This window comes from Cucurbita pepo, chromosome 13, assembly GCF_057944985.1.
Source record: "Cucurbita pepo subsp. pepo isolate OVF chromosome 13, ASM5794498v1, whole genome shotgun sequence".
Lineage (NCBI taxonomy): Eukaryota > Viridiplantae > Streptophyta > Magnoliopsida > Cucurbitales > Cucurbitaceae > Cucurbita > Cucurbita pepo.
This window is the reverse complement of record NC_141810.1, coordinates 3,947,606-3,969,950: the sequence shown is the minus strand read 5'-3', so window position 1 is coordinate 3,969,950 and position 22,345 is coordinate 3,947,606. Positions and strand designations below refer to the sequence as shown.

General features: G+C 36.3%; 1 non-coding gene and 1 pseudogene across 1 annotated transcript; one reads left to right on the top strand and one right to left on the bottom strand.

Moving 5' to 3' along the window:
- The first annotated feature begins 4,961 nt into the window (after positions 1–4,961).
- Positions 4,962–5,034, top strand: TRNAF-AAA (transfer RNA phenylalanine (anticodon AAA)). Its single transcript has one exon. It is a non-coding gene; the product is annotated as a tRNA-Phe (tRNA).
- Positions 5,035–5,659: 625 nt separating this feature from the next.
- On the bottom strand, positions 5,660–13,482 carry LOC111784956 (putative polygalacturonase; annotated as a pseudogene).
- Positions 13,483–22,345: the final 8,863 nt, after the last annotated feature.

The window sequence follows — 22,345 nt, the reverse complement described above, 5'->3', positions numbered from 1 at the left end:
TATACAATATTAAGGGTAAGTATGAAATATCATTATGACAACTTTGGGATATGAACTAAGAGGAAAAATACGTAAATACCCCTCAAGACACCTAATAAGAAATAAGGTTTTTATGAATACCAAGTGACAACATGCTTATGAAAGATATATACATGCAAAGAAAAGTTTATGACTCATATGGATTAGGGTGTACTTGCTAAGATTTTTTCCTTAGTTGTGCTTCAAGACTTAACAAAGAACTTTCAAAATGAGAACTTGAGATGTTCTAAAGACTTCCCGATGAGCAGTGAAACATGGCTTTATGACACAGATTTTGTCGTAGGGAATGCAAGAAACCTTCGACGTAGGTACTCAAACTATGTTGCAAGGAACACATGAAGCCTTGGACTTAGGTTCGCAAATTGTATCGCACGGAACACATAAATCCTTGGATGCAAGTATTAGACTATGTTGCAGGGAACACATGAAGCCTCGAGCATAGGTCAGGATTGAGTTGTTCACTGAGCATAGGACCCACAAGACGCTCAGGGGGAAAGTCTAAGGAATAATAACTCAAAACTCTAGACCAAGATCTTCACGGCAAAACTAGGTACCAAACAAGGGGTCACCTTATAAAAATGTGTAAAAAGAAGAAAGCCAGCCACCTTGAGGGAAGTGGGAAAGTTGGGAATTAAGGTTTAATTAAGTATTCGAGGTTTTCTAGCATTAATATGAACACCTTAACATTTTATATTGAGCGCATTAACTTTGATTGGAGGGTATGATCCGACCATGCGGATAATTATTGAATATAAGGAAGTAATTAAGGTATGCTTGAATGTAGTCTCGATAAACGACATACTAAGGTTCGGATGAACGACAAGCTAAGTCCATGCTTCATCCGACCTTTCAATATTTTAGGTTGGATTAGACCAATGATATATTGCCTTGGCACAGTCCCTCTGCAATATATGACATATCATGTATCCATGCTTCACAAATACTTGATTGACTTACGCATATTCTTGAACACGAACCCCTTTAGATAGACAACCCAAGTTATTCCAAGATCAGAACACTTTCGAGGACAAAAGTTTGTTTGAGATGTATATGATAGTAACACCAATAAACAAGAAAGTAATTGATGTCCCATCTCTCCACGTACTTCTCACACCTTCTCCCCAAAAATAGGTCAGTCACCCGTGTGTTAGAGTTACAACAAAAAGAAACAAGAAACATAAAAACAAAAACTATATATTTACTTGGAGGATAGAGAAAAAACGAAAATGGCCTTCAAATTTAGGGATAGATGTGGCAGATTTAACTGATATAGATGTTGGAGATTGTTAAGTAAGTTCTATCTTAGACCTTCTTCCACTGTCATCCTAATTTCATTTTTAAAAATTATATTTTACACCTTTCTTTTATTTTATCCTAATTTCGCTTTTAAGAAATCACATTAATTATATATATATATATATATATATATATATATATATATATATATATATATATATATATATATATATATAAATAAATAAATAATTGCGACAAAATTAGTGAAGATCTCATATATATATATCTATATATATATGTATGTATGAGATCTTCACTAATTTTGTCGCAATTATTTAGCTTTAAGTTAAAACTTAAACGCTAAATTTTATATGAGTTCTAGAAAATTAGATATGGTTAAACCGTTTTCTTAAATTGTCTAGGATCTACGCCCCATGAAATAATATTGACATATATTTTTTTTTTAATCTAAGTCTTACCACCAAACACAATTGAGAAACAGTGAAAGCATGAACTTCGATTTTTACCGAGGCAATTAAATGAGTATTCAAAATAGGTGAAACCTTTACATAAGTGAGAATGAATTTGAAGGACGAAAACAAGCAAATTTGGAACAAGATATAACTTTGGCTAAGGCCAACCAAGATATAACTTTGTATGACGACACGTGCCTAGTGCCCTTGCACGTGTCATTTATGTTTTATGTTAAATGATGATGTAATGATGTTGTATTATGATGTGATGATGTTATATGTAATGTAATGTAATGTAATTATGTTATATGATAATGTGATGATGTTATATGTAATGTAATTATGTTATATGATGATATCATGATGTTATATGATAATATGATGACGTGTGTGATGATGAGATGACGTTATATGATGATATGATGATGTTATATGATGATGTACATGATATGATGACATGATGATGATGATGCATGATAACATGATGATGTATGACGTATGATGATGAGATGACTTAAGATGAAGTGCATGTATTAAATAAATGTCATGATACATTATGATGGTCTTTTTTAAGACACAACCCTAATTGATGTTAATGACGATGAATGTATGAAAGTCAATGCATGCATGTTACCTAGGGTAATGTGTGAATGATGTATAAGGTTGTGTCATAAGAATGATTTAAAGATGAAACTATAGGGACCTCATGCATACTGTGTGTTCATATACATCGGATTACTTTCCCATTTATGATGATGAGTACGGACACATACAATATGATGATGATGATGAGCATCATGTCTCGCATGATACTCGAAAGTTTGCTAACCTCCGGACATTCGGCTACGGACAACTAGCCTAACTATGATGGGACTAGGGGATGAGAATCGCCTGGGGACTCATGCTCGCACGTGTGAGTTATGTGTAAAGAAATACTACACATCCAATTTTTTCCGGACAGAAGGCCACCTCTATGATGGTTTTAACGATAGGTCCCAAATCATAAGTTGCATGTGTTTGCATTTCCTGACCCCAATAGTGGGGTAACTTACCGAGTATTTCTTAAAATACTCAAGTTGTGTGCTAATTCTATTTCAGATAAAGATAAGGCACCCCTGTACGGTTGACGACGATATCACATGTAAAGACCATGACACTTGCATATGATAAGTGGTATTTCATTTCTTAGATTTTAAATTAGTGTAGGGTGTTTTTACCTTTAATGTTTATTTTTTTTTAATATTTCGTTATGTTGTTTTAAATATGGTTTCGAACATGTAAGTCCATAACAATGTTTTATGATGAAGTTTTATATGTTTATTTCCGCACAAGAGAGTATGTTATGATGACGGTAACAACTTTAGGTTAGTAGTAATATAGGGCTGTTACACTCAGTCATATACTATAGGAAGACTTTTTAGCAGGGCACCTAACTTTCTCATGAGAGCTCACATTTTGCAAGGACCTGAATTCAAAAGAAATGTCGAAGTCCTGTTCATTACTTAAAAAAGATTGATGTCTTTCTCAACACACTACTTATGGAAACTACACTACAACACCAAAATGTTAGCACTTTGGCACATTTCTAGAGCTGGTTCATTTCTCGAATGGTGTTGGTAGTGTGTAGGTCTCGACATTCAAGGATTGAGAGCACATTAAGCCAAGAAGGAAAACAAATCAGGCTTGATCCTCATCACATCTTCCATTCAAACTCTTTGTAAACTTGCTGGAATTTCACCGTTTTACACGCTTTCAAGTACTAAACTTTCTTGTTTGCACACTTGTAAGCTAGCCCAACATCCAAAATGTCACAACGGTAGATTTTTATAAACCTAAAATCGTTACGGTATATGTAATGTAACCATTTTGTGCGGAAATAATCATTTGAAATATATTCATAAAACATTGTCATAGACTTAATGTTTAATAAAAAGTCTTTAAAACAAAACAATTGAAAATTAAAACACCAACAAAGCTTGATAACTCTTAATCATTTTCTCTATTTTCTGATTCTATCATGATTAGGATGTTGATTTCTATGTTGAAATCGGTTTGTATGGAGAGATAAGCCTTATAGGGGAGGGGGAAGAGTTTTATGCAGTTTAAGTATGTTTGCGGAGTGATTTTAGTTTATTAAAAAGTTGTCACTAATGATTTACATGTTTGCTTAGTTGGCCACTTTACATGCTTAGTTGTTCTCTTATTGTTCTCTTGATCGAAAGAAGAGGGGAGCAAGAAAATTATCTTTAATACTATAGTTCCATTGCGAGGATATTTAAACATAGTCGAAGGGTTATGAATAAATTTTTTCGCCCTGTTATTAGAGATTACAAAACTATTATGGAAGTAATCACCCTACATGACCGTTGAAAGTGCGTCATGGGTTTGCAAATAAGTTAAAATGAGCTAAAAGCCACCACAAAATTCAACAATCTGTCTATTTTATTAGTTCTAGCCAAAGCTTCCTTAATTTTTCTAGCTGTTCTTCGTTGTTCGAGAACAATTGATACTCTCAATCAAATTTTTTTAATTAGTTTAAGTTCACCCCATCCATTTGAATAAGACCAAAAACTCACTTCATTTCCAGCAAGGAAAGGAACAAAAAAAATAGGCTCTCTATCGAAACGACAATATACTTATTATTTACTATTTGTGATATTGTATATTTTCATGTATTCTTGTGAATTTTACACCATTTTTCTCTATACATTCACGAGTCATCAGTCACTACCATGCTACAACCTTACTTGAAAATCATTTGAAAATAGGGTAAGTACGAAAAAACTCGTTAACTCCCCTAGTGTGGTTCGACAAGCAAACCATCGTATAGTTTCATCAAACAAAATGAAAGAACCTTGGTGGTTGATTACTCATAACACATAGCATGTAATCTACTCACCTAGAATAGCTTTCAGCATCCAATGCACACAACGTGTAACCCTTACCACGTTTATAAATTTCATCAATCACCCATGTCACCAATGGTGGCTGGTTACCCGATACACAAAGGGTGTAACCTTTATCACATTTATTTCATTCAAAAATCATAACATGCACAAATGCGATACCAAAGTAATTATTTTCGTAATCAATAGGCATGACAACAAACAACAACATCCATATAACAATCCATATAATAACAATCAATCTAAGCCGCACAAGACATAACAACTCTAAACTTCGTTGGGCTTTATCACTTACCGTTCTCTTATGGTGGGGATAGCTCAGTTGGGAGAGCGTTAGACTAAAGATCTAAAGGTCACGTGTTTGATTCACGTTCACCGCATTTGAACCGGAGTCTTAATTAGACTATTTCATCTATTAATGAGTGAATATTTATTTGCGATTTAAACTTTGATAGAAAGTTACACATATTAATTTTGATTGTAATCAATTGTCAAGTTAAGTATAACTCAACTAATTAGCGGTGATTAAATAGAAGAGATAGCTCTACTTATGCATTTTTATTATGTTAAAATAGCGGGGATAGCTTAGTTGGGAGAGCGTTAGACTGAAGATTTGAAGGTGTTATGTGTTTGATCCATGTTCACCGCAATGGTGTCGAGAGTCCTAACTTGACTGTGCAATCTCGGGAATGTTTCATTTGTGAAATATTTCGTAATGATTTAAACTTTGTAGCGGGGATAATTCTACTTATGCATTTTTACATTAGCAAATAGCAGGGATAGCTCAGTTGGGAGAGCGTCAGACTGAAGATTTGAAGGTCACGTGTTCGATCCATGTTCACTATGGTACATACCATATAAAAACTTCATGGTGGATCCATACATATTTGGATATATAAGAATTGTTTTTATTCTCTTTTTTTCAATTTTAGATTATTATTTTGATGGTTTTGAGTTACAATTAGTTATTGTTTAGTGATATATTACAAATCTAGTTGAAATAGGTTAGTTTCAAATTTAAAAACTTCTCATTTTATCTATATGTTCATTAAATTTTTCATTATCATTTATTCCACAGAATTTAAAAAAAAAAAAAACAAAGTCTTTACGAGAAGGTAGGAATTTCAACCGAGCATGACTTCAACTGAACATTCTCAATCGGCAGCTGATCCTCGGGAAAGTCACATCCACCGCTTTTCGCTGCCTTAGCCAGCGGAGCACATGGCGGCGGATCCACATCGCTACTAAATCCCTCAATGTTCGTACAGTTCCACTGCAACTTTTTAGGCGTCGCCGACAATCCAATCTTCACATTTGAAACACAAATATCCGTGAATGGATCTCCTGAAATCCCGGCCAAATTTGCCGACATATTAACATTCTCGGGCACCACGTCTCTGTAATTAATGTTCTTAATCAATGGCAATGCCGATGGATCGAACTTGTCATCCGCATGCGATTTGTAGTCTCCAGTTATCCAAAAGACGTATTTCATCGTGGATAGAAACATTCTTCGAACGAAAATGTCCTTGACGTAACATTTTCGATCCTGACGTTGCGGATTCTGCCGGACATTTCGCTGCCAAGGGCAATACTTGCAGAATCTAGTGAGATGCAAGTGAGGCGGCGAATGACGAGGTCCTCGGTCGGCATTCCGAACTTGATACCGTATTGGTCCCATCCGCTCTTGATGGCGATGCAATCGTCACCGGAGACAATGTAGCAGTCTTCGATTCGAGTGTTGGAACAAGAATCTGATAAATTGAACGGAGAATTAGCGAGAGGGATTGAGGAAGAAAAGAACCCTAAGGTTTTAAAGGAGAAGAAGAAGGGAACCTGGATTGCTTCCGTCGGTGTTGGGTACGGTGACTGGAGCCAAGATGGTGAGCCCTTGGATAATCACGTTTCTGCATTTTCACCCATATTATGATATATAATTAAAAATTCTTTTTGGTCGGGAGTAATTTGAATGACATACTTTTTTCAAAGCATAATCCTAAAATACAAGGATAATGGGACGGAAGCGAAATAGCCAAACCTGCTATAAATCGGATGGACGAACCAAGAAGGTGAGTTGATCAAAGTGAGATTCGAGATCTGGATTTGATCAGAGTACATGATCTCGATCACATATGGCCGTGTTACCTTGAGCTCCCCTTTCTTAAACTTTTCCCACCAAGAAGATCCCTGCCCGTCGATTGTACCGTTGTTACCTACACCATGTCACCGACCCAACTTTATTTTCTATAAAAGTTCTTTTTATGTTTTCAGTTACCTTAGTTCTTTTTTATTTAATTCTGATAGCACGGAAGCGTGTTATAATTTTGCAATCCATTTAAAAAAAATTAGAATGTTAAAAGGTAAGAAAAAATAATCACCCGTGATAACCACATCGGTGAGATTAGTTCCAAAGATGAGGCTGCTGTACCGTCCACCAGGAGCATCTCTTCCCCTCCCATGATGGGAGAACTTTCACGAGTGGCCATTCTGATTCATTCTGCACCAAAATTAAATTATGAGGAACAAATCTAACTCATTTATTTTGGATTAAAGATTAAAATTCAATTCACCACTCCCAAAGGTGTTAGGTTTATAAAAATAAAATACTCGATAGGTCGAACCTGGGATGCAAGAATTTTAGCTTCTTTATCGATAAAAAGTGTGAAATGGCTAGTCAGATTAAAACTTCCGGTCAGCCATTTTCCCGGCGGCACGACCAATTGAGCTCCGCCATCTGCCGGCATTGTGCTGAGATGTTCAATCGCTTTTCGGAACGCGTGAGTATTTGAAGTTACTCCGTCGCCGACGCCGCCAAACTCCGTTAACAACGCTAAGTGTTTCCGACAATTGATCGCCTGAAATTCCAGGGAGTTCGAACTTAGACGCGGATTCATAGCGTCCACGGTGGCTAAGCTCACCAATGCCAGTACGATCACGACCGAGATTCTCGCTGCTGTAACCTACCGAAAAAAATCAAAGATGATTCAATCTCTTTTTGTTGGTTACATTTTCGAATTTGATCGAGAATAGTAAGGATCCACGGGAAAAAAAGTTCTTCAATAAACCATTCGGGGTTTTGAACAAAAACCCACAATCATTTGAAGTGATTCCAGACAAAAACCAATGAAAGTAGAAGAACAAGCGAGGCCCACAAGATCAATGGAAAGAAAACAAAGAAAAAGAAAATGAAATTCAAAGAGAAAGAAGAAGAAACATTACATTGAGTTTTGTGGGTTTTGGAGGAAGATCCATGATGAATTTTGTTTGCTGAGTTTATGATTTTTAGATTGGGGGACAAAGGATTTTATAGGATAATTTAGGAATCAAAAATAGGAAAGGGATTTATTACTATTATTGTTATTATTTCAAGGGTTAAATTTTGGGTTGTAAATGAAATGGTTGGATTTACATAGAATATTAGCACAACCAGACTGTTTAGAAAAATATAACCTGTAGTGAGAACTTTTTAAATTTTGCATGTTGTTTTTGTTGTTTGTTTTTTAAAAATTATTTTATGTGTATTAGAGTGTTAAAATAGTTACTCCAAGAACCACGTCATCTAAATGGGTATTTAAAAACAAATTATCAATTAATTTTTATTAAATTACTCGAACAACTCGAATCAACCGTAAGGTGAATATTTTAATATTAGATTAGGCGAATTCATTATTTGATAAGGATTTATTGGATTGAAAAAGTTTACCATCTAAAAAATTAAATTAGGTCTAAAACATGTTGAATCCAAAGTAATTGTTTGTTTAGTTTTAAATGATATTTCTATATTGATTTGATTGACTTTTAATCCGATCATATATTTTTTCACTAATTGCCGCACATGAGTTGAGTTGAATATATGCTCAAATCTCTTCAAACATGGTAAGTATAACTCCATTTCTTCTTTTATATTTCTTCTTTATTAAGAATTTTTCTCAATAAAAAATGAATAATGTATCGATCCATTGCTAAAGTTTAAAACATGAAAAATAAAAAATCAAAATAAAATTGTAATAAACTACTTATAAAATTACTAGACTATTTAATGGGAAGTCTATTAGCTAATATAGAAATTAACTATTTTTTTATCGATAAATAATTATGGTTGAGTGGATCTTTAAAATTTTTCGGCAAATCTTGTTTAATAAAAGAATATAGAATGAATATATGGTAAATTTTGCACATTTAGAAATAAAAATGATGAAAATTATAAAAATGTATAAATATGTGCTATATACAAATACATAATATAATACACACACACATATATATATATATATATATATATATATATATATATATATATATATATATATATGTGTGTGTGTCTGTCTGTCTGTTTATGTATATGTATAGGTATGTATGTATTTATGCATGTATATATGTATTTATTATATGTGTGTAAGTGTGTGTTGCGTGATTACTTGAACTATATGTAGAGACATAAGAGTGGATCAAGTTCAAGTATATAGTCAAAATGATCTATAGTATAAGGATAAGGCTGAGTACCTTATTTTCGGGACACTATGGATGTGGCCCACTTTTGTATATGATATAAACAATGTGATCACTAAATTGTACATGTGGAGACATGTGAGTGGGGGTGTCCTATGCAATGAGTATTGCATAAGATCGGACCATGAAGAAAACCACTCTCACTTTATAATGTCGTTTACTGTTGAGACTGATTTTCTTTTCATTCGATAACCTAGGTAACTCGATTTTAATCCTGAGCTAACCATGAACTCCTGTTTATTCGGAATTATCCTTAGATTTGCATGGGTGAGAGTGGTTCTAGTTCGCCGACTCAATAGGCCTCCCATTTCAGGGGTAAGACTGGGTGAATGGCTGGGGACGTGGGGTGCAAGATGGAATTCACTCCTACCCACTTTTAGGGATAGAAGAAAGGTAGTTCCCTTAAGCACTGACTCCAAGTCTTGAACAAGGGGCCCCACCCTCTCATTGGCCTGAGAGGGATTCGGTTTACTGGTTGGACCACAAACCAATTGTTCATTAGAGGATCAGTGAGACATAAGGAACAAGAAGTAACTTTAGGGGTAAAACGGTAAATTGAACCAGCTCTAGTTACGAATAACCTGTGAAGGATCGACATACTAATCATGGTTATATCAAATGGACAGAAATATATCTATAGTGAGGGGAGTGCAACTACTAGGCTATAGTGGAGTGTCCTAGTAGTTAACGAATGTTGGTTAACAAGGTTAATGAGTTTAGCCGGTTAATCTTGGATCGTTGGAGCCCATGATCTATAGGTCCATTAGGTCCATTAGGTCCCTCTGCTAGCTCATATCGGACTAAACCATAGAACAGTGTGACAAGTGAGTTCGAAGTGTTCGAATTCAAATTAGGGAATATGCGCTACATATATACGATATATTTAACCGCATTTTTGTTTTATTTACGAATTAAACAAAAGGAGAGAATCGGAGATATTTAAATAAGATTTAAATATCTTAATCAATTATGTGTCGGAATTGATTGGGATTGGCATTTGAATTAATATTAAATATTAATTAAATAGTTTAATTAATCATTTAATGTTACTTTAATTTGAAATTCATTGTTGAATTAAAATGAAGAAAGTCAAAATGTTGACTTCATTTAATGGAAAAATCCATGTTAGTGGAATTTTGAGGTGTCAAAATTTGGTTTAACCAAACTTGCATGTTTGCCAAATAAACCCCACAAGTTTGAGTGGAATTTTGAGTGTCAAAATTTGGTTAACTCAAACATGCATGCTTGCCATATAATCCCAAACATTTGAGTGGAATTTTAAGTGTCAAAATTTGGTGATCTCAAATTTGCATGAGCATGCAAACATCACTCTTTAAATAGAGTGATCATTGTACATGGAAGGTCTTCTTCTTCTTGGTGGAAAACCTTGAGAAAAACCTCTCACAAACATCTCTTCACATATACAAAATCCGTTCCAAGTTTAGTCACTCACCGGATTCCACAATCCCGTTCTAAGGCCGGAGGATAGTGGAGAAGACACTAGTGGTGGTTCAAAACCGGTTCGTGAGGAAAAAGGAGTTTGAACTACAAAAGGTTAGTATCTAAACTAATTAAGTTTTAATACTTATGAACATGCTAGTTATAAAATATAATTAATGTTCTTAAAGTGCTTAAGATCCAAATTGCTTCCGCATGTTATATTAACACCATCAATATATGCACATGATGAGGCACCACAATATAGTGATCCATGCATGTCATGGTGAGGCACGACCCATGTTTGAGCGACACTGATGCCCTGTAGACGGTATGGTTTTGATCCTATCTGGGTGCATACATACCAAAGAATAGATGACAATTCTAAAGTAGGACTATAACATCATGTCGCACTCGTTTCTCTCATCTCATAATGTATCTATATGATCTCTCGACCACCCAAAGACTAGTCTATGAAACAAAGGCCTTATGGCAGCACTGAATCATCACCACACATGATACCATATATGGTCTAGGGATATTATGGTTCTTGATAAGAATCACGGTGTTCGAAATGTTCCAACTAGACCTATTACAGAATCCAAGGCTAACAAGAGTCAACAAGTATTCATTCTTCATCTACAAAATTGAATAGGCTCGGTTCAACCATCATTTCATATGTTACAAGCTGATTCGGTTGAGGAAGACCATGTGGAGCTTCAGAAGTGAATATTTGCATGGTTGAAGTAGCGGATGAAGTTGCTATAAATTGCGATTTATTATTTTTAATTTTATAATTTTTGTAATGCGCAAAAGGGTGGAAGTTATGGGTCAAATTGACTTCTTCTTTTGTGGAGATTTAAGGGATCGGGATAAATGTTAGTGGCATTTGAAGAATTGAAAGTTTCTTTTGTGGGAAGACTTAAATACCAACAAATTATTATGTAAAAGGCAGATTTCGGATGAATGAAATTGAGATCTCAAATTGAGACTTTTACCCTTAGAAATTCGAGCATCATCTTTGTCATTTCTAAGTTTCATGCAATTCTTGTGGTAGATTTGCATCCGAGCCATTCAATCAAGCATTCATCAAGTTCTATTGTGGAGTGACTAAATTTAAAACAAGATTCCAAATCTTGCTTCTAGATCTTTTATCTTAAGAGGTAATCTAGTTCTTGCCTTATCTCTTGATTGATCCGAATTTTGTATAAGTTGGCGTTGATTTCTTTGATTCAAGGGTTCTTGCTTCAACAAAAGCTTGGATCATCGGGCTGAGGATTAGGGTTGTCTTATCAGGAAGATTACCTAAAGAGAAGAGGGCCACCGAACGGAATAGAAAACCAAAAAGGAAGAAGAACCCTAATTCAGCAGCGGTTGATACGAGAAGGAAAAGGAAACCAAGAAGGCTAGATTAAGGCAAAGAGGTGGATGAGAGAGAGAGCTCAAAGTAGAGGGACTTCCATCGAAGGACAGAAACAAAGCTTGATAACTCTTAATCAGTTTCTCTCTTTTCTTATTCTCTCACGATTAAGATGTTGATTCCTACGTTGAAATCATTTTGTATGGAGAGCTAAGCCTTACAGGGGAGCCGGAAGAGTTTTATGTAGTTTAAGTATGTTGACGGTGTAATTTTATTTTATTAAAGAGTTGTTACTAATGATTTACATGTTTGCTTAGTTGGCCACTTTACATGCATAGTTGTTCTCTTATTTTTCTCTTGTTCGAAAGAAGAGGGGAGAAGGGAATTATCTTTAATACTCTAGTTCCATTGCGAGGATACATGAACGTAGTTGAAGGGTTATAAATAATTTTTTGGCCCTGTTATTAGAAATTACAAAATTATTATTGAAGTAATTGTTAGAATCGCACAACACATATCCTCGATCAAGACGAACACAAAGAACAGGAGAGAGAAAATTCAAGGAGGAATGTTGGCTAAAGGTTTTATTGATGACTTTTCAGGTATGTACACCAAAACAGAATACAGAGAATGAATAAAAGTACATCTTGAAAGCATTGCTTGATGGGGTATATATCGTTTCAGTTTACTAAATAAAGCTTTACTAAATCTTTACGAAATATCTAGCATATATATCTCTACCGGATCTTTACGAAATATCTACCATAAATATCTCTACCAGATCTTTAGTAAATATTTACTGTAAATGGGCATCAGGCTCCATATCTAAACAATCTCCCACTTGTAGACCGATCCAGCCAACTAAGAATTTCATTCTCAATCTTCACTACACCATACCAATTGAGGCTTTGCACAACCTCAACCTTCCAACGTCAACACATTTTGTCAACATGTTTGCTGGATTCTTTACACCCTCTATCTTCTCCAAACACATCACCATCTTCCACTGACCTCCGAGTGAAATGGTATCGCGTTCTGTGTTTTGTCTTTGAATGATAGACCGGGTTCCTCACCAACTGCTTGTCACTCTAACTATCTACCTGAAGAATCTTCTTGCACTGCTTCTTGCGTAATTCTTCTAGATAGTCTGTCATCCATATCATCTCATTTCCAGCTTCAGCTATTTCCGCGTACTAAGCTTCAGTAGATGAAAGAGCAACGCATTTCTGAGGCCTAGACATCCTATCATCCATGGCTTTCTCCCACTTGGTTGTATCCTCCAACTGTAGGTCGTCATCAAGGGACTCTGGTTCTCCTTCGTCAGCCACGAGAAATAATGTAATGAAGGTGAATATCTATCTGGTGCTCTGATAGCTTTGGGTGATCTCCTCAACACCTGCTCAGGTGTAACTTGCTCTACGTCTGGTTCTTCAGTAACGGTTTTAGGAGTTTCACGAGCTTCTGCTCTAACATCATTGGGTGAGTTTTCCTGCGACTCAAGCTCAACTCCCACTTGCTTCATGGTCTCAAAGTTTATCTTCTCTTTGTCCTCGTACAGGACTTTTTCATCAAAGGTTACGTCACAATGTCTTAGGATTTTCCTATTCTTGTCGTCCCAAAATTTGTACCCGAACATGTCAGAGTCATAGCCTATGAAGTAGCACTTCACAGCCTTAGCATCAAGCTTGTCTCTTTTCTATGGATTGACGTGAACATACGCAATACAACCAAAAGTTCTCAAGTGAGAGTACGTGAGTTCCTTCCGGCAACTTGAACTTCAAGGGTACTGACGGTCCTCTATTCATCAAGTAGGCTGCATTATTTACAACATCGGCCCAAAATGTCTTTGGCAATCCAGAATGAATCCTCATGCTTCTTGCCCGCTCATTCAATCTTCTGTTCATTCTTTCTGCAACACCATTTTTTCTTGGCTTACTAGGAACTGTCCTCATTAATCTAATTCCCTCCGCTGCACAAAATGTTATAAACTCTGACTTGTCGTACTCTCCTCCACTGTCAGACCTCAATCATTTGATCTTCAAGCCGGTGTGATTTTCAACTTCAGCCTTTCCACTTCTAGAAGGTGACAAACACATTTGACTTTGTGTTTCAGGAAATAAACCCATACCTTCCTGCTGAAATCTTGATGAAGGTGACCTAGAACTTTGATCCGCCAAGTGATGAAACTGGAGATGGTTCCCAAACGTCTGCATGGACCATTTCCAATCGTACTTTCTTTGATTCTCTGGCAGCCTTTTGAGAAGCTAACTCGTTTCTGTTTCACATAACGCATCTCTCAAAAAGACCTATGTCAATAGACTTTAGGCCTTCTAAAACTCCATTTACAACCAGCATCTTCATTCCTTTGACGCTCATATGTCCAAGTTTATTATGCCATAGACTTGAACTTGAAGTACTCCAGCAACCACAACCATTTTCATACACCCTGTAGTGGTGTATAAGGTTCTAGATTTTGTGCCATGTGCTACCACCATAGCACCCTTCACAATCTTCCACGAACTCTTCCCAAACTTTGTTGCATAACCTATGCTATCCAACTGACCAATACATATCAGGTTCTTCTTGAGACCAGAAATATATCTAACATCCTTTAATGTCTACCGAAGGCAAAAGAAAACCAAGAAGGAAGAAGAATCCTAATTCAGCAGCTGTTGATAGGAGAAGGAAAAGAAAACCGAGAAGGATAGACTAAGGCAAAGAGGTGGATGAAAGAGCTCAAAGGAGGGGGACTTCCATTGAAGGACACCAACAAAGCTTGATAACTCTTAATCATTTCCTCTCTTTTCTTATTCTATCATGATTAGGATGTTGATTTCTATGTTGAAGTCGGTTTGCATGGAGAGATAAGCCTTATAGGCGAGGCGGAAGAGTTTTATGTAGTTTAAGTATGTTTGCGGTGATATTTTAATTTATTAAAGAGTTGTTACTAATGATTTACATGTTTGCTTAGCTGGCCACTTTACATGCTTAGTTGTTCTCTCCTGTTCCAATCCTGAGTGTTATCTCGCCGTCCGCAAGCATTCTCCAGGAGCTAGTTTCCTGGTAAAAAGGACAAATATGATTAGTGGCTCATGAATTTAGTATCAAAGTTGAGTTATCATACTCTACTAAACATATTTCTACAACTAGTAAATCATATTTACATTGTTGTGTCTCTTCGGCTTTCTTCTCTGCAAGGTATTTTGGGCAGTTTCTCTTCCAGTGCATGTTTTCGTTGCAATTGAAACATTTTCCTTTATTTGCCTTTTGAACCTTGTGTTTGCGGTCAGTAGGAATCTTATTTTTGCCCTTACCCTTCTTCTTTTATCAAAACATTTTTAGAAGTTGAAGGACCAGACTTATTTTTGGAGGACGATCCTCGTAGTAATTTCTTAGAGACAACAACGTTTGCTTCTCCTGTTTGTCCCTTGCTTTTTAAGAGGGACTGATAAGTCTGTAGCTCATTGAGAAGAGCAATCAAGTTATATTCTATCTTGTCATCATTGCATTTGTGCGAAACTAGAAGAAGCTCTTCGGAAGAGACTCCATGGTAAAATTGACTTGACTCTTCTCATTAATGACAACTCCTTTTACTTCTGCCACATTGAAATGGACCATCATGTCTAGGGCATGTTCTCTAACTGAGGCACCTTCTTTCATACGACAGTATAAATGTATTTTATGGCGTCATGTCTAAGGGAGAAAGACGGTTGTCCAAACATCCCTTTTAGGGATTCCATAATCTCTTTAGCAGTACCCATAACATCGTGTTTCTTAGCCAAAACATCAGATATGCTCGCTAAAATGTACACTTGGGTTTTGTCATTTTCCTTTGTCCATCTGTCATATGCATCCCGAACTGTTCGGTTTGCATTTGAGCTGGGGTTTGGAGGACGTTCCTCAGTTAAAACAAACCTTAAATCATCAATTACAAGTATTGTGTTTAGGTTTGATTTCCAAGTTGTAATTTTCTCCGTCTAATTTCTCAGAAGCGAGTAATTGTACTATTGAGTTTGTCATGCTGTGATATAAAGAAAATTCTATTAGTGATTTGACTTAATCCTATTTAATCCAATCAAGTTTAGCAAATGTAATAATGTACCCAAAAGATATTAATTTGCAACGATACTTTAGTGAGTCAGAGTAACTACTACCGAGGGGCAATCAATCACTCCTTTACTAAACCAAGACATTCTTGACTGGAACACTAATCCTAGAATAACTCTTTATTCCTATAGTGTTTTAATTATCGCTACTTTGGTCAAGAATATACTAACTCTTAATAATTCTTCGTAAGTGTGACCTGCCATTTTCAGACCTCAGAGGTTGGCACCAACAATGCTATCGATAAAAAAGCCAAAGTTGGGAATGGACCTAAGAAATCCTATCTATTTTGGAGTTTGCGTTGTTCCATCTCCCATGTTACAACCCTCCGAATGGGTAGTTGCTCTAGGGTAACATGCAGGCAGAACATGGGAATCTCACGGTGTAACCTAGTGGTGGAGACCATAGGATGTGTTGATATACTTCCTTCTACTTACTATAAATACTCTCTATTCACCTTTTTATTGACTCATGCAAATATCTTCTTAATGGAGGCCGCTCCCAGGGCGTCACGAGGCCAAGCATGAATCTCACGGTGTGAATTTTCAAGAGAGCGTGAAAAAGAAAACGATGTATCTCATATACCTTTTTCCTCCCACTAAGTATTTTAGATGGTTGGGTATACTCATTACTTAGGTATATCCTGACTAATAAATATAACCTAAGTCTAGGTGATTTTTCCAAAAACTTACATCACTCAAGCATGCTCATAAAACTGGGCTAACTAAGCTCAAATACTGGCCCGATTTCCAGGTAGCAGGTGTTCCGTAAACCATCAACTTATGTACAAACAGCCTTAGACAAGATCCTGCCGAGTGAGCTTTCTTGTAACTGCAATTTTACAAGATATCGACCTATTTTAACTATTTAAAATTGATCGTGCTTTGTTCTTAACACTAAGTGAGCATGCACTTATCTGTATTATAGATTTTAACATCTATCTCATTTTATGACGTTGAAAATAACCTATAATATGCATCTAACATGCTTCATATAACAATTATATAATCATCTATTCCATGCAATAATATAACAATTTATATCTATCACTCATGGAACCCTAAACATGCATATTATACATTATAACACTTACAACATACTTGTAATGCATGAAACATGCTTAGCCTATGGTGGGATTTTAAATTTATATGGCATACTTTATGCATATATATTTTCTATTTAATTAAAACATACCTTCACAATGCATAATTAATTAAGCACACTAAAGTGGATGAGTTTTGACATTTTAAAGCAAGCAATTAACTAAATTATTACATTAATAATTTGAAATTAACGTGATCCACTCCCTCGAGCCTGCCGGGGGTGTTTTTCTTTCTTCTTCTTTGGTTCAGCTTGCCATCATTTCTATAAAAATTACAGACCTTTCTTCATGAAAGCTCATACACATTAGGCCAAATATAATAATTGTATCAAATGGAAGCGTAAAAAAAATGCCAAAACCATAAACATCCACTTTAGCATCCACAATTTTTCATTCATGAAATGGTACCCACCTTGCTCAACCACTTTAGCATCCACAATTTTTCATTCATGAAATGGTACCCACCTTGCTCAAAATAATGTAAATAAAGGCCTAAAACTTGCTCTGATACCAATTGATGGTGTTGTTATAACACATGCAGAAGCAATTTGGATCTTAGGCACTCTAAATACATCAATTATAGTAAATTAACTAGCATGTTCATAAGTATTAAAACTCAAGGAGTTTGAGTACTAACCTTTTGTAGTTCAAATTCCTTTTTCCTCACGAACCAGTTTCGAACCACCACTAGTGTCTTCCCTATTATTCTTCGACCTTAGAATGGGATTGTGGAATCCGGTGAGTGACTAAACTTGGAAGGGATTTAGTATATGTAAAGAGAGAATTTGTGAGGGACTTTCTCAAAAGATTTTTTTTTCTAAGAAGAAGTTTACATGTACCTTAATCACTCTATTTATAGAGTCACATTTGCATGTGCATGCAAATTTGAGATTACCAAATTTTGACACTCAAAATTTCACCCCAATTTGTGGGGTTTATTTGGCAAACATGAGTGTTTGGTTAAACCTAATTTTCACACTCAAAATTCCGTTTAAATTTGTGGGGGGTTTATTTGGCAAACATGCAACTTTCGTTAAACCTAATTTTGACACTCAAAATTCCATTAACTCAAACATGAATTTATCCATTTAAGTGGTGGACTCAATTTTGACTTTCTCCATTTTAATTCAACAATAATTTAAATAATTAATTTCAAATTAAAGTAATATTGAATTATTAATTAAACAATTTGATTAATTCAAATGTCAATCCCAATCAATTCCGACACATATTGATTAAAATATTTCAATCTTATTTAACTATCTCTGATTCTCTCTTTTTGTTTAATTCGTAAATAAAAGAAAAATGCAGTTAAATATATCGTATATATTTAGTGCATATTCCCTAATTCGATTCCGAACACTTCGAACTCACTCGTCACACTATTCTATGGTTTAGTCCGATATGAGCTAGCAGGGGGACCTAATGAACCTATAGATCATGGGCTCCAACGATCTGAGATTAACTGGTTAAACTCATTAACCTTGTTAACCAACATTCGTTAACTACTAGGACACTCCACTATAGCCTAGTAGTGGCACTCCCTCACTATAGATATATTTTTGTCCATTTGATATAACCTTGATTAGTAAGTCGATCCTTCACAGGTTGTTCGTAACTAGAGCTAGGTCAATTTTTTTTTTTACCCCTGAAGTTACTTCTTGTTCCTTATGTCCCACTGATCCTCTAATGAAAAATTGGTTTGTGATCCAACCAGTAAACCGAATCCCTCTCAGGCCAATGAGAGGGTGGGGCCCCTTATTCAAGACCTGGAGTCAGTGCTTAAGGGAACTACCTCTCTACTATCCCTAAAAGTAGGTAGGAGTGAATTCCATCTTGCACCCCATGTCTCCAGCCATTCACCCAGTCTTACCCCTGAAATGGGAGGCCTATTAAGTCGGCGAACTCGAGTCACTCTCACCCGTGTAAATCTAAGGATAATTTTGAATAAACAGGAGTTCATGATTAGCTTAGGATTAAGATCGAGTTACCTAGGTCATCGAATGAAAAAAAATCAGTCTCAACAGTAAACTACATTATAAAGTGAGAGTGATTCATGGTTCGATCTTATGCAATACTCATTGCATAGGACGCCTCCACTCACATGTCTCCGCATGTACAATTTAGTGATCACATTGTTTATATCATATAAAAAAGTGGGCCGCATCCATAGTGTCCCTAGGACTGCACTCAGCCGTATCCCTGTACTATGGATCATTTTGATTATATACTTGAACTTAATCCACTCTTATGTCTCTACATATAGTTCAAGTAATCATACTATAGCTAGAGTGTTCTTAGTTTATTGGATTTAGATTAATAATCGTAAAATTCACTTTATTCAATAACAATGTTTACTGAATAAAAATCAATAATAACTTTATTGAGAATAGAATATGTTTTTGTTTACAAATTATGAGTTTTAGAACATAAAACCCAACAATTATAGTAAATTAGCTAGCATGTTCATAAGCATTAAAACTAAAGGAGTTTGAGTACTAACCTTTTGTAGTTCAAATTTCTTTTTCCTCATGAACCGGTTTCGAACCATCACTAGTGTCTTCCCTACAATTCTCCCGCCTTAGAATGGGATTGTGAATCCGGTGAGTGACTAAACTTGGAAGGGATTTAGTATAGGTGAAGAAAGAGTTTGTGAGGGTTTTTCTCAAGGTTTTTCCAAGAAAACTTTACATGTACCTTGATCACTTTATTTATAGTCATATTTGCATGTTCATGCAAATTTTAGATTACCAAATTTTGACACTCAAAATTCCACTCAAATGTGTGGGATTATGTGGCAAGCATGCAAGTTTGAGTTAACCAAATTTTGACCCTCAAAATTCCGTTCAAATTTGTGGGGTTTATTTGGCAAGCATGCAAGTTTGGTTAAACCAAATTTTAACGCTAAAAATTCCACTAACTCAAACATGGATTTTTCCATTAAGTGAAGTCAACATTTTGACTTTCTCCATTTTTAATTCAACAATTAATTTAAATAATTAGTTTCAAATTAGAGTAATATTAAATGATTAATTAAACAATTTAATTAATATTTAACATTAATTGAAATGTCAATCCCAATCAATTCCGACACATGTTGATTAAAATATTTAAATCTTATTTAAATATCTCTGATTCTCTCTTTTTGTTCAATTCGTAAATAAAACAAAAGTGCGGTTAAATATATCGTATATATTTAGCGCATATTCCCTAATTTGAATTTGAACACTTCGAACTCACTCGTCACACTGTTCTATGGTTTAGTTTGATATGAGCTAGCAGGAGAACCTAATGGACCTATAGATCACGGGCTCCAACGATTCGAGATTAACCAGCTAAACTCATTAACCTTGTTAACCAACGTTCGTTAACTACTAGGACACTCCACTATAGCCTAGTAGTTGCACTCTCTTCACTATAGATATATTTTTGTCCATTTGATATAACCTTAATTAGTAAGTCGATCTATAATGCCAAAAAGAAAAAACAAAAAATGGCTAAGTCAATCGAGGGGCAAAAATGTCATTTTGCCCCTCCAGCCATAATAGGGGTTCAAGGAAAACCCATCAAATCTCGTGCAAAAGAAAAAGAAAGTTAGAGAGAAAATTGAGAGGAAACAGAAAAGAGTCACCGCGAAGTTCATCGGACCACCGTCAGAATCCACCTTCAGATGAGATTTGTACAAGGACTGAGAGGCTAGCGAGGCCGACGCTCCATCAAGATCCAAGAATGTTTTGTGAGGTAAGATTTTAAACGACATTTTTCATATCTGAGCTTTTCCTATGTGAATCGAGTCCTAAAATGTTGAGATATTCACCTAGGAACAACTCTACGCACGATCTGTGAAGAAGTTTGGCCAAAATATCGATCCGAAGGCGGAGATCCAGAGTCGTCCGAGAACGGAAAGCAAACTTCCGACACTCTTAACTCACCTGGTAGTCAAGCAAAAAATTACAAAAAAATACCGGGACGTAGCCCGTAACACGATCTAGAACTTTGCTAAAGAAATCATATCGATCCGAACTACGAATCAAAAGATATGAAAATTTGAAAGGGGACTTTATGTTACAGATTGCAGAGGACAGAGATGAAAAAAAAAAAAAAAAAAGAAGTCGGCCGGCGAGCGGCGGAGGACAGTGCGACAGGCATTGGACACGCGTCGACTGTCGGCTGGAGCAACGCAGCTCTAGTGAGACGACGACACGTGTCGCCTGCAAAGCTCAAGCTGAACCGCAAACCCGTGCCGAGCCGAGCCTAGCCCAGCCGAGCCGAACTGGATCGGCCGACTTGCGACTGTGCAGAAGCTGCCGTGCATGGTCGGCGCACTGCCGGTGCGTGAGCGTGCGTGGAACGGCCGTTTTGGCCCACTTTCCCTCTGTTTGCCTGATTGTTGTCCTAGTTCTAGTTCTAATACTGGTTTTATGTGAATAGGGACCTAATTTAAGAAAATCAATATTTTTGGACACCTCACGGGCATAGAAACGCTAGCGAAAAGGCACGCGTCAACCAGGAAAGCCACCACCCGGTATTTAGGAAGAAATACTTGTAGGATTCACTTGGATTGCATGCATGCTAGTACCTTTGCCTTAGATTAGCTCTCCATGAATGAGATTAGTCAGATTGATTGTTATAAGTGTGTTGGGTGAATTATCTGAGTGTTGCTTGTATGCTTTAAGCTTCCGTCGTACGTATGCATGCGTTTAATTTATGTTAGAATTGTGTATTCTTCATTCCAGGTGCTTGATGGATGAGTCCGTCCCATTGAGCGTGAACTTCGTGTTCTAGGTACTTGATGGAGGCCATCGCCCTGTTGAGTCGGCGTGCATAGTTTGCAAGAATTATATATTATAATGTTAGAAGACGGTTGCATGCATATTCTGTTATTTTCTAGGGCCCATTTATATGATAAGCTTAGGAAATTGCTGTTAGGAGTGATAAGTCGCTCTAGCCAGACTTAACCTTCCCCTAGGAACTTAGCGGATTACCATGACAACGAGGTACCTCAGGAGTGTTCATAGATTGCTAGGGTGAGAACGATATCTATAGCTTCGTGGGAGGACCAAGGGTTCCTGACCAGTCCTTACTGCTCTTAGCCTTTTCGCATGGGAAATGTGTCCCCACGTCGTACAGCCCATTAACTGCATGGGAATGGGTTGGGTCGCGCCCCCCCCCCCCCCCC